This window comes from Pseudochaenichthys georgianus, unplaced genomic scaffold (genome assembly GCF_902827115.2).
Source record: "Pseudochaenichthys georgianus unplaced genomic scaffold, fPseGeo1.2 scaffold_167_arrow_ctg1, whole genome shotgun sequence".
NCBI classification, from domain to species: domain Eukaryota; kingdom Metazoa; phylum Chordata; class Actinopteri; order Perciformes; family Channichthyidae; genus Pseudochaenichthys; species Pseudochaenichthys georgianus.
The window spans coordinates 1,007,938-1,021,157 of NW_027262480.1; the positions used below are offsets into that span (position 1 = coordinate 1,007,938).

Here is a 13,220-nt window from a genome sequence, read left to right on the forward strand (position 1 = left end):
AGTCTTTAGCTGCCCCTTAAAAACCTCCACTGAGACAGAGGCTCTCAGTTTCTTTGGGAGTTCATTCCATAGCGGCCACCGCCTCAAAGGCACGGTCCCCCTTAGTTTTTAGCCTGGTTCGGGGACCCTTATGAGGCCTTGCTCGGAGGACCTCAGGGACCGGGTTGTCCTGTGAGGGTGGATAAGGTCGTTAATGTAGGCGGGGGCTTGGCCATGGACAGCTCTATATGTGTAAACCAATACCTTACATTGGGTTCTGAGATGGACAGGGAGCCAGTGCAGGGCAGAAAGGACCGGAGTGATGTGGCATGTTTTTTTAGACCGAGTGAGTAATCTGGCTGCAGCATTTTGGACCTGTTGTAGCCGGTTTATTGATGTTTTGTTGAGGCAGGAGAACAGAGCATTACAGTAATAAAGCCGGGATGAAATAAAGGCATGGATAGCCATCTCCAGTTCTCCATTGGATAGAAAGCCCCTGAGCTTGGCAATGTTCCTGAAGTGGAACAAACATTTACGGGTCAGGAGTTTGATGTGTTTGTCTAGTAGCATAGACTGATCGAAGGTTGGCACCAAGGCTTTTTATGTTTAACCTAACTTTACCACTAAATGAACCCAGGTGGCTTGCTACCTTAGAGGCGATGTTATCAGCCGCTGAGATCAAGACTTCCGTTTTTGATGCATTGAGCTGTAGGAAGTTGCTTGACATCCACTCCTCAATGGCAGACAGACATGTAATCAAGGTGTTTTAATTCTCTGTTTTGACGGGTTTGAAAGATAAATATATCTGGATATCATCTGCGTAACAGTGAAATTAGACAGTCTTGAATTGGCTAATTAAGGGACCTAATGGGAGTATGTAAAGGGGAAAAAGAAGGGGGGCTCAAACAGAACCCTGGGGCAGTCCCCAGGATAGGGGAGTGCTTTGTGATGAGAACGGGCCCACCGCCACGGAGAAACTTCTCCTGCTGAGGTACGAGGCAAACCATTGGAGGGCAGACCCTGAGATGCCTACCCACTCCATGAGTCTATCTAGCATGATGGTCAAACGCTGCACTCAGGTCCAACAACACCAGAACCACGCCATCACCTGCATCCCATGCCATCATAATGTCATTGGAAACCCTGAGTGATACGAATAAGAATTAAATGCATTATTGTTTTCAATTTTTTTACATAAAACTTGAAAACAATAATAAATAAAATAACAATCTATAATTCAATCACAATAACTAATTAAAAAAAATATATATAAAGCAATGTTGATATATTTTTACAGAAATGTCTCTTTAACACACGGCCCATTTATTCAGAGTTTTAATGAGGACGTTGAAGAGCTGCTGATGTAACTAAATAATTCTCAATGTGGGATCAATAACGTTTAACGTGTTAATACTTCATTGCTTGTGTGTTTGTTTGTTTGTTTGTTTGTTTGTTCACAGCATGTAAAGTGGCCTTGGGTCCCTTGAAAAAGGCTATAAAAATGTAATCTTTTATTATTATTATTATTAACAAGGTATTTGGTTTCCTCTGGCGGTCACTAAGGCCCTTTCTCATTTCTCTAACTCCCCTCCTCGACTCCTATCCTCGAGACTTAGGCCCTTTCTCATTTCTCTAACTCCCCTCCTCGAGTCCTATCCTCGATACTTAGTCCCGCCCCACAGGAGATGCGAGCCGAGGAGCCGAGGAGGGGAACGGAGGAGAGAGGAGGGGAAGCAGCAGGCGGTTAGAGAAATGAGAACTCCTCTCCTCTGAGCGGTCATTTTAAAGAGACGTCCATTAATGATGACAGGAGGCACACAGCCCTCTGTCTGATGGACAGATGTGTTCATGACCACTTATATATTTACTTTGATTCATTCACAGTGCGGTGTAATGAGACAATAACAGGCTACAGATGTGGACACACACACACACACACACACACACATATATGTATATATTTATATAAATATATACAATTTCAGAATCAAACGGAGCACTCTCATAATAACGTAACACTATCAGAGACTGGATATATCCCCCCCCCTCTCTGGTTGCTACAATGAGGAAAATAAATGACAGGCCAAAAGTTTTATTTACAAGTATTAAAAGTAAGCAGAAGACACCAAACCAACTGAGACCCGTCTGTCCACTGCATCTACGCACACACTGTACCACACACACCTAAACCACACACACTCATACAGTTCCTAAAACAGGCTACAGTCGTTGTGTATTTTATTATGTGAAGCACTAAATGGTTTTAGAAAAATATCGACTCTTTGTAGATTTACTAAACTAAAGCAAATAAAGAGAGTAGGCCTGTTATACTGAGTGATATATATTATACACACTGCTCTGCTTTCTGCACGGACCTCACAGCTGTTCTCACTGTAAACATCGCGTCGCGATGAGAGCAGTTTCTAGGCTTGTTTGAGACGCATTGCGGCTCGCCTCGAAAGTAGACGAGAGTAGCCGATCGCAGCCGGGGGAGGTGTCAAAAAGCTCGTCTTAAGTCGGACAGCTCGGACTCGGAGTCAGCTTGACTGGCTGGGTTTGGAATGGCGGAAATTCCATTTTACCCACTGTAGACAAATGTGATCTCCATTGCTTTATATAGGTTTGTTAATTCAGTCATGATGATGAACCACACCAGTGACTGGGTTCCATAATTAGAAATGCTCCTCCCTCTTAATGTTTGCAAAACTGATAGGTGGACAGGCTACAAATGATCAGTCCCTTCAGATCCGCACACATGAAGCTTCATGAGCATGAATTGAACAGACCTGCTGCTGTATTCATTCTTTAGCTGCCACTTTAAGCTTTATGATGTGTACAACATGGATGTAATTTGATTTAATCTTGCCATTTTAAAAGATGTATTCAATAAATAAGGTTAAACCAAATCATTACATTACAATATATTTTATTTTAATGATTTGGTTTAACTTAAAGAGAAACTTTATTGTTATTGCACATATTACAGGTACTGAGACAACGAAATGCAGTTTAGCTTCTAACCAGGTGCAACAAACAGTGAAGTGGAAAGTAATGTACACAATCTACAGAATAACATATAGAATGAATTGAATGATGAATAAACAGTGGGGTATGAATACACTAGATGCTAAGATATATAAAGTATGAAAACGGTAAGCAGTATAGTATAAAATATATAGATATTAATTTCATGATGATAAACATTGTGGAACAATGATGAAAAATGGGAATGGATGTGGCGACGTAAAACTGACACAAAACAACAACAAACTTTTGCCAGCCAATGGGAGAGCTTCATCAGCAGCACGTGGTAAAAACCACCAATGAGCGCTCAGCTCGAGATACCAGCGAGCCGTTTCCCATCAAGCATTTCGCTTCCGCAGCTCGTGGAGAGCAACTGCGCCAACTCGCCTCGCCTCGCTCTCAAGGCTGCGGGCGTCTTTGTCCCGCGAGATTTCAAAGTCTCATGTGGGCGAGCCTCCAGAGCAAGTCGGACAAAATGACTAACCATCATGCAACGCACTAGCAAGACGTTGATCGCAACTGCGCAGGTCTGCGCAGGTCTTGCTTGTCTCAAACAAGCCTAATAAAATAATATCCAGGGGATGCATGCAGAGCTGTCATTGGCTGAGATAAGTCCGGTCGTGCGTCACGCCTCTTTGAAACATCTCTGTTCCCGGAAATGCATCCACGAAGGAGCCGTGGAGGACCCATCAGTGTATCCTCGGTTATAGCTCCTCCAGAGAGCCTCCTCGACGCTCGATCTTCGGTGCTCGAACTGCATTTAGAGAAATTAGATGTCCTTCAACATGGCGCGCTGAAATTCATTTCCAGGTCACTACCGGAGCACCGAGGAGCCGAGGAGGGGGATTTGATGAAGTGAGAAAGGGCCTTAGTCCCGCCCACAGGAGATGCGAACGGAGCAGTCGAGGAGGGGAGCCGAGGAAAGAGGAGGGGAAGCAGCAGGCGGTTAGAGAAATGAGAACTCCTCTCCTCTGAGCGGTCATTTTAAAGGCAAGGCAAGTTTATTTATATAGCACTTTTCAACGCAGGGTAATTCAAAGTGCTGTACAAAAAAAAAATGAAAGACATTAAGCATTAAAAAAGAAAAGCTAATAAAATAAACATTAAGGAAAAATACATGGATAAAAGTTACAGTGCAGTCTAAAATATGAATAGTTCAATTAAACATTACAAGAAAAAGTACATGGATAAAAGTTACAGTGCAGTAAAGAGACGTCCATTAATGATGACAGGAGGCACAGCAGCACTCTGTCTGATGGACAGATGTGTTCATGACCACTTATATATTTACTTTGATTCATTCACAGTGCGGTATAATGAGACAATAACAGGCTACAGATGCGGACACACACATACACACACACGCACACGCACACACATATATGTATATAAATATATACCATTTCAGAATCAAACAGAGCACTCTCATAATAACGTAACACTATCAGAGACTGGATATATATCCCCCACTCTCTCTGGTCGCTACAATGAGGAAAATAAATTACGGGCCAAAAGTTTTATTTACAAGTATTAAAAGTAAGCAGAGGACACCAAACCAACTGAGACCTGTCTGTCCGCTGCATCTACGCACTGGACAACACACTCACCTACACACTGTACCACACGCACCTACAGCTCCTAAAGCATATATAATCAAACTACAGCCGTTATGTATTTTATTATGTGAAGCACTAAATGGTTTTAGAAAAATATCGACTCTTTGTTTGTAGATATCTACTAAACTAAAGCAAATAAAGAGAGTAGGTGATATATATTATACACACTGCTCTGCTTTCTGCACGGACCTCACAGCCGTTCTCTCTGTAAACATCGCGTTGCGATGAAAGCAGTTAATAAAATAATATCCAGGGGAAGCATGCAGAGCTTTGTCTGGCCTTGCGTCACGACCATAGACTGTATATATAAATGGACGTAGGGTCCGTGAAGTCACCCATAGGATTCTGCAGAGTTGCCGAGAAGCCCTTAGTAGGCGGAGTCGGCCACTAACGGCTCGACAGTGACGTCAGAGTTCAACTCCCGCCTGTTCCAGCCTGCTCCAAATAAGGGCAAAGAGGCGGAGCCAAGGCGGGACCTGCTGCCACCGAGCTGGAAGTTCCAGAGCTAGCTGAAGCCACCAAGCTTAGCTAACATGCTCCCCAACTGCACACTGCCGTCGCATTTTACGTTTCTAAGGTAAGCGGACATGAAACTATTCAGCAAAACTATAAATAATAATCTAAGTTATTGAGTTTTAAGCATACTACTTCAGAATCTTAAAACCCCTTAATGTTTGTATGCAATTTTGCTAAATTCAACAATGGAATTAAGCAAATATTAATATGTTTGCATGACATTAGTTATTTGTATTTTGATATCACTTAACTATGTGTAATACATTTAAGTCAAGCTAAGGTACATGTGATGGTAGCTAGTTAGTGCTCTTACCTGTGAGGCCTCCTCCAAACAGCATAATAACCAGACTGTATCATTAAAACTAAGTACCAGTTCTAGATCCTTGACTTTAGACAAACAATTCAAAAAAGACAACATGTATTTAAAGACCAATCTTTATTAGAATGTGCCTCTTAACCTGATATATTAGTTATACAGTAATAGTATTGACAATCTAAAAAAACTGAGCAACTCAACAGTTAACTTTATATTTCTTATTGTCTAAAGCATTTATTATTTTCATTTTCCCCCTCTCATATTCAGTGTGGACGGATTGAGACAGCGTGGTGTCCAGAGAGCTGCAGAGACTTCAGGGAGAAACCTCCGTGTGATGGACGTCCAGTCTGTTGGTGTGGAGAGGACTGAGGGTCTTTCCTCAGCGAGGAGGACCAGGCCTGATGGAGGAGCCCATGCTGGGCAAAGCTGATACCAACTGCACAGGCCTAGTCTGTCACTTTATTTGACTAAATGTGTTTACTTATACATTTAATAGGTTTACAACTTCTGTCCATATGTGCTTTTTATTTAAAACATTTGATTAACTTTTGGTTCACATTTCAATAAATTGTATTTGTATTTGCACTCCTTTTGTCCATTATTCTTACTGAAAATGTTAGATTACACATTCACATCTGACTGAAGATTGGCCCCATTTATTTGTGACGTTGCAAACTCTGCGGTACAAGGCACAAGTGATGTGAAGCTCATAAAGTGAGGCAAATATAAATAATCAGCTGATGGAGTGTAGATGTGGAAATAGGTGTATTCGATCAGCTGACTGTTTTTACAATAAAAGTAGTTTATTAGTGTACTGGTCTTAAAATCTCATAACATAAGCTTTTAATGTTCCTCTTGGATGTTCTTCTTGACCCTCAGAGAAGGAGAACATGTTGTGTCTTTCAGGCATGTCCTTTCCTAACAAAAATTACAGGAAACATAAAACATATTATTGCAGAACAAGTGTGTTATTTATGAAAGCGGTATTTTTGTGTGTTTTTTTTATTTCAACAGTGAGCTATAAAGACAATCAGATTATGAATGAACAGTATGAAGTTCATCAACATTGAAATGTATGTTATTGTTTGAAAAAATATCACTCGACACCAGGTTGAGAATCAATGATCAGGTAACTAATTTATTCTTGCAAGAAGGAGCAGAGTTAAATCACATACAAAGGATATGGGTTAACTCACACACATGGGGTATGTTGCTCAACGGAGTAGCAAAAAACATCAGGCTTATATAGTCCAAAACAGGGAGATAGCAACAAAGTCGTAAATCGAGGTGGCGCTAATATTATCCGCGGGTGTCTAAAAGGGGTCAGGATCATCTGCGACGCCTTCTGGAGTGTCCTTCACGCCTCATAGACAAGGGATATTTAGGAGACAGCAAGTCTGTCTCCTCGTAAATATCAACAACATGAAATGCCCTGCCTCCTGCCTCCTATCACAAGAAGAGGCAGCTGCAAGGTCATACACAGTTCAGAGCCACACATGATATCAGTGCATTAAAACAACCCAAAGAGTGGAGAAAACAGTATTTCTCCAACAGTTATTATCAAAATAATATTGAACTGTTACAAAACGTAGTGCAACTGTAGTGAATAGTGAAGATATTGATATTTGAAGATTATACCATATGTATTGAAGATTTTACACTAGAAATATTCACCAAAATTATTCCAAACCACATTCTTCCAAACTATCTGCTGTAGTATGACCAACAGGAGACTATTGATGTGTGTAGTGAATTTGGTAGCACTCCACTGTATAATAGTGATGTTATTGAAGATTATACCATATTTATTGAAGATTTTACACTATAAATATTCACCAACATTATTCCAAACCATATTCTTCCAAACTCTCTGCTGTAGTCTGACCAACAGGAGACTATTGATGTGTGTAGTCAGTTTGGTAGTAATATACTGTATAATAGTAACGTTATTGAATATTATTGTATTCTCTTTTTTCGGAGTTGCACTTTGCAGACGGTCCCTGAGCACTCATTTCGTCTCCGGCTGCAGATAGAGACCAATGTAATGTGTCCAGTTTGGAGGACAGCACGTATTGGCTTTTTCAACCCAGTCTCACAAAAAAAACGTGTAATAACTACGTTGGTCCACAACGTAGGATGTAGTATTTCTACAAAAACACCTCTGAAATTGTAAGATCCCTACGTTTTTTTTCACCATTCATTCCAATGGCTGGCGTCTATAGCCGCGTTCACACTGCGGTACTTTTCCCACAAAGGTTCATGCGAACTTAGTTCATGATCGCGTTGACACCAAAAAAGAGCCGGTACTAAAAGTAATTCATGCGAACCTTTTTACCCCCTCGAAAGTTTCGAGCGGCTCTTTTTTGAGAAAAGAGCTATATTCCTGATTGGCTGGGCGAATTCCAAACCACGCCCCGTAAAACTCCCAAAAAGTTTTGTGAAGCCGCCATTTTATTATCCTCGCATTCGCATTATTAGCATTAGCATTAGCCCAGCGCAGAAACGCAGAGAGACTAACTTATGGCAACACAAAATAAAACATGGGAGCGGTGGAGATGAGGAGGTGTCGGCGTTCTGGCGATTTACTCGGAAGGCTTCAGTAGAAGCTGCTGGGACTCCCAGCAGCTTCTACTGAAGCCAGTCCCCAACTCCGGGGACCTCCGGCCGGGGACTTTGGGCGGCAGTATATGCCGTGAAGTGGTTTGCGGCCTGCCAGTAAACCCAAAGCAGAAGAAGAAGAAGTGACGTCAGCGGCTTCATTTGCCTAATCCACCCCCAGGGACTTTTTCTGGTGTGAACGCGATCTGTACTTAGTTCATGCGAACTAAAGAGTTTGCATGAACTAAGTTCGCATGAACCGTTGTGGGAAAAGTACCGCAGTGTGAACGCGGCTTATGTCACGTGATCTTCAAATTTCTCCCTGCAGAAAAAAAAAACATGGTTGAACTTCGTTTTATTCTCGGTGTAAAATGCCTATTTTAAAGTGAGTTTGGCCATTAAAATGCCTTTTGATGTAATTTGATGCGAGAAATACGAGTTGTTATTTCAGATTATGTGTGCAGTGGATGCACATGATCTTTAGTTTGCTAGTTATTATGAAGATTACTTCAGGAAATCGCGACGTTTTCATTGTTACCAAGGTGGTTGCTAGAGACGCTGCTATCGATATTATTTCTGTTATGTTGTGCAACTGTTTAATGGTGTTATCTTTATTGCTACCCCCCTTCCCCGTCAATGTATAGTGTTGGTCCACAGCGCAAACGTATTAGTTCCGCAAAATCCCCATCAAAAATTGTGGCATAGATAGGTTATTTTCCCCTGTGCAATTCTCCATTTACTCAACAATAACACATAATTATCCTTGTGTTTATTTATTTGTTTGATTAATAAACACAAGTTGGAGTCCGTCAGGACCGAGGGTCGGAGCAGCTCATTTGCTTTACAGAATATTACACCCGGAAGTAAGTATTCTCTCCGCTTCGCTTGACAAACCCCGTGCAAACCCCGTGATAATCCTCAAGCTCTGTGATTGGAGAGTGTGCCGAGCGTCGAACAGCACTTGAAATGGGATGGAACCACGGCAGACTGTCCAAAACTGGATTTGAACGGGTCCACCACGTCCCCCACCCGTCCCCAGAACTACACATGCTGGCTATTGTGTTTCGCAACATGTTCTATGGCACGTCTCTACTGAGAGTTGTAGTTTTAAAAGACATTTTCGTATTTCCCATAATAAGAAGTGGCCAGTATTAAACTGTGTACATCCCTGGAGGTTTAGGGGATAGGAAACATTCAAATGTAAAACATATAATTAATAAATGGGTGAAAATTGCTTGTGCCCATAATGGGCAGCATTAATATATATACACACACATGCCAGCTAAGGTCAGAAGAGCTTTATTTAACAGCTGGTTTTATGTCTGTGACCCCTCCTGTTGTTCATTGATAAGACTGAAACATGCACTTGTCAAGGTTCAGAGGCACATTTTGCAAATATGGCAGTAGCCATCGATCAGCTTAAGATAAGATATACTTTATTGATCCCAAGTTGGAAACATTTGCGTTACATCAGCATGTGTAACAGTTGTAAATATGCTGTGGTGTTTATTTGTAAATCATTTAGTATAATCACACAAATTCTGTGTTTTATATTTAATAATTCTGTGTTCTTTATTTATCGATTGTTCAATACCTGACAAGGCCAGAGATGAAAAACTTTGGTCGCAGGTTCCTCAACAGTGCATTACAAGACATCTATCAATATGTGTGTATACCTCCACCATTAAACTGTCGTATTCTGCACATTTCTTATACTATCTACATACATCTTATATAAGAGTATAATACATATGTATAATATCAGTTAAAATAAGTGCTTCAACATAGTTAACATTGCTGGAGGTATACACAAAGTGTTTCATTAATTGCATAATTACACCGTTTGTGTATATGATTTGTCAATAAACTTTAGAAAATCTTGAAATCTTGAAAGGGATGTGCAAAATAGTCCTTATATACAGTCTTTAATGAACTATTAGTAGAAAATAATGAGTAAAGACATTTACTTTATAGGGATCCTATTAATATCTAATAATACAAATAATGAAATGCAATAACATGCTTTAACCATTAGGTGTCCCTTTATATCAGCTGTGCACCTTTATGGTGTAAATACAGCCTATCTACCAATTGGATCAAATATAAAAGTCAGCCGAATTAGTGTTGATACCTGAGGGAGACGTATTGCGTGAAAAGAAATGTAAGATGTTGTTTAATGGCCGATATATTTATGATCCATGTCACGTTTTCAGTGTTGGCGGCAGTTCCTCATATTTGTCTAGAAGTCTTCTCATCAGGGCTCTATAAATAGAGAACTACGGCAGATATGTAATATTTAATGCAGCCGAACCTTGTATTACAATGCCGTTATGTGATGACCTCCAAAGAGAAAAGCAAGCACACTCGGAATAAAGTGTTTTCGGTCTGTTTCCGGTATTTGTTTATGACGATGTGATGTGAAATGTGAGACTGGAATTGCACAGGGGAAAATAACGTATCTATGCCACAATTTTAGATGCGGATTTTGTTAAACTAATACGTTTGCGCTGTGGACCAACACTATACATTGACGGGGAAGGGGGGTAGCAATACAGATTACACCATTAAACTATTCCACAACATAACAGAAATAATATCGATAGCAGCATCCCTAGCAACCACCTTGGTAACAATGAAAAAAAAACGTAGGGATCTTTCTGTATTTGGATTTTATTTACATGTATATGAAACGGAACACATTTGTGTGTACATTGAAAAACACGTGTGGATCCGAAAATACAAGTGTGAATCCTTTTGCGGATCATGAAATACAAGTGTGAATCCTTCTGTGTGCATGTGTGTATTATGAGACTGTTCTGAACACATAGTTATTGTTAATTTAAAATGCATTAAATTATGTTGTGCCACAATAATGTCATGTTATTGAGTTAAAATATCAATATTGTGGATTTCCAAGTTAACATTGATTGATATGACTGGGATTAAATCAGCATATACTTCTGCCAGGGGATGCCATCCCTCAAAATCTCCTGCCACCCCATGAATATTTTTTCTAGATCCACCCCTGCTCTTGAGGCCGCTAAACCCTCCCTGTTTTCCGGTAAATCCTCCGGAGCTGCAGAGGCCATGATGTCTGATGTTGTGGTGAACTGCCGTAAAGATACTAGTACTGTTGCAAAATGTGAGGTGGCGGAGTACACTAAAGTGACCGCCAGAGGAAACCAAATACCTTATCAATAATAATAATAAGAGATTACATTTGTATAGTGTTTTTCAAGGGACCCAAGGACGCTTTACATGCTGTGAACAAACAAACAAACAAACAAACACACAAGCAATGAAGTATTAACACGTTAAACGTTATTGATCCCACATTGGGAATTATTTAGGCCCAATCCCAAACCACTCCCTCGACCCTACCCCTCCGTGACGGAGTGAACTCCATCTGTAGCCACACTCGCAGCTCAACGAGGCTCCCTCCTGTCAGACGGAGGGAGTAAATACAACGGCAAGCTTTGGGACGGCCTCCCCTCTCTCCGGCAGAAACAGGAAATGCCGTAACTGTATCTAACAACGGTTTCAAATCAGCATCTCTTGGACTAAAAATGTAAATTAAAAACTCAAATAAAACTCCAAACATCTTTCATTGCGTTACTTTTTTTGTAAAGCTCTTTTAGTTTTAAACCTGATGTTTATAAGCTTCTTAGTTTTTGCAACAGTCAGTAAATATACACAATTTTATAATAAAATTCACACATTTACCTTTTTCTAGACTAAACACAGGTATGATCCTAAGTTAAAAACATATGAGGTTATTCATGAAGTTGTTAACATCGCAGTTTATCAGTGGATGTTTGCTGGAACTACTTGTAAACAGCTTGTTTCCTGACGGACACACACAGCGTGACTCCGGTCAGGTAGAGACCGGTCTCAAGTCAACACTGCTGCAGACTCGCTGTTTGAGGGCTTGATAGCCCACTACCCCTCCACACCGCTCCACACTCGTTGCTTTGGAACAGCTCTCAATATGGCGGACCCTCCGCATGAACGCGCAAACGGAGGGGTAGGGTGTAGGAGGCGGTTTGGGAATGGGCCTTAATATCCTTTTTTTTTTTTTAAACCTCTTCCTACCTCTTTTAACCGCCTACATTAACGACCTTATCCAGCAGTTTAACCCTGGACATATAATATTTTATATATGGAATAACAAGGCTATAAGAAAACCATGGCTGAAACACGGCATAGTAAAACATTTCTTCATAGTTCAATAAACGACAAGAAAGACCCCTCAGATGTTAAGACCTTTACAGATACATGCAGCTAAATACAACATTTTAACAGGTTAAGAAACAATAACAAATGAAATAAATTGTTACATTCCCTCCTAAACTAGGCGTACAAAGGGAAGTAACAAAATATGAAAATAACTGGGAGAGAGGAAACTTATTTGGCAAAATTAGTGGATATGTTTAATTTTTTGAAAAGGAAGAAGGCTCACCAGCCAATTTACAAAACAAACTTAAGATGAACTGAGAACAACTTTCTCCTATAAGAAAGTGACTGAAGTACTCCATGCACGAACACAAACTGGAGCACATCTCCTAACAATGAACAAGTTAAACTAACAGGTCTCACACAGAGACACCACACTACACATGCTGCACACGTCACACAAGCAGCTCAGGAGAAGGATTATGAAAACCTTCTCTCAGAAAGATAAGACACAAGACAAGTGAATAGATTCAACAATATAAAAGCTCATAAAATAAAGTGAACATATAGGTACAACAGAAATACAAATGAATAGTAATAAAAACGACATAATTCTAATAAAGGTTAAACGATTAAAATATTAAGAAACCAACCTAAAAATAAATGTTATTGAAAATGTTAAATAACTAATATAAGATAAAACCCTTCCTATATAATAAATGAAACAATATAAAAGTAGGTAAATAATAAAGACTAAAATACCATTTAAGGGGGTTGCTAATAAAAAGCTAATCTAAAGAGATGTTTCTTTAGAAGGCGTTTAAAAATGTCTACTGAGCCTCTCTGATATTTACTGGTGTTCCACAGTAGTGGATAAAAGCCTCACACATTTTATTTTGGGGGACTTTAGGGATATTTAAAAAGCTGAAGAGGACCTCAGGGCTTGTCCAGGGACATCAAACGAGACTGACTGTGAATTGAAGTCTGTTAGTCAATTG

General features: G+C 40.1%; 1 pseudogene; it reads right to left on the minus strand.

Moving 5' to 3' along the window:
• Positions 1 to 13,220, minus strand: part of LOC117441324 (zinc finger protein 721-like) — a 243,847-nt pseudogene that overhangs the window by 44,499 nt on the left and 186,128 nt on the right.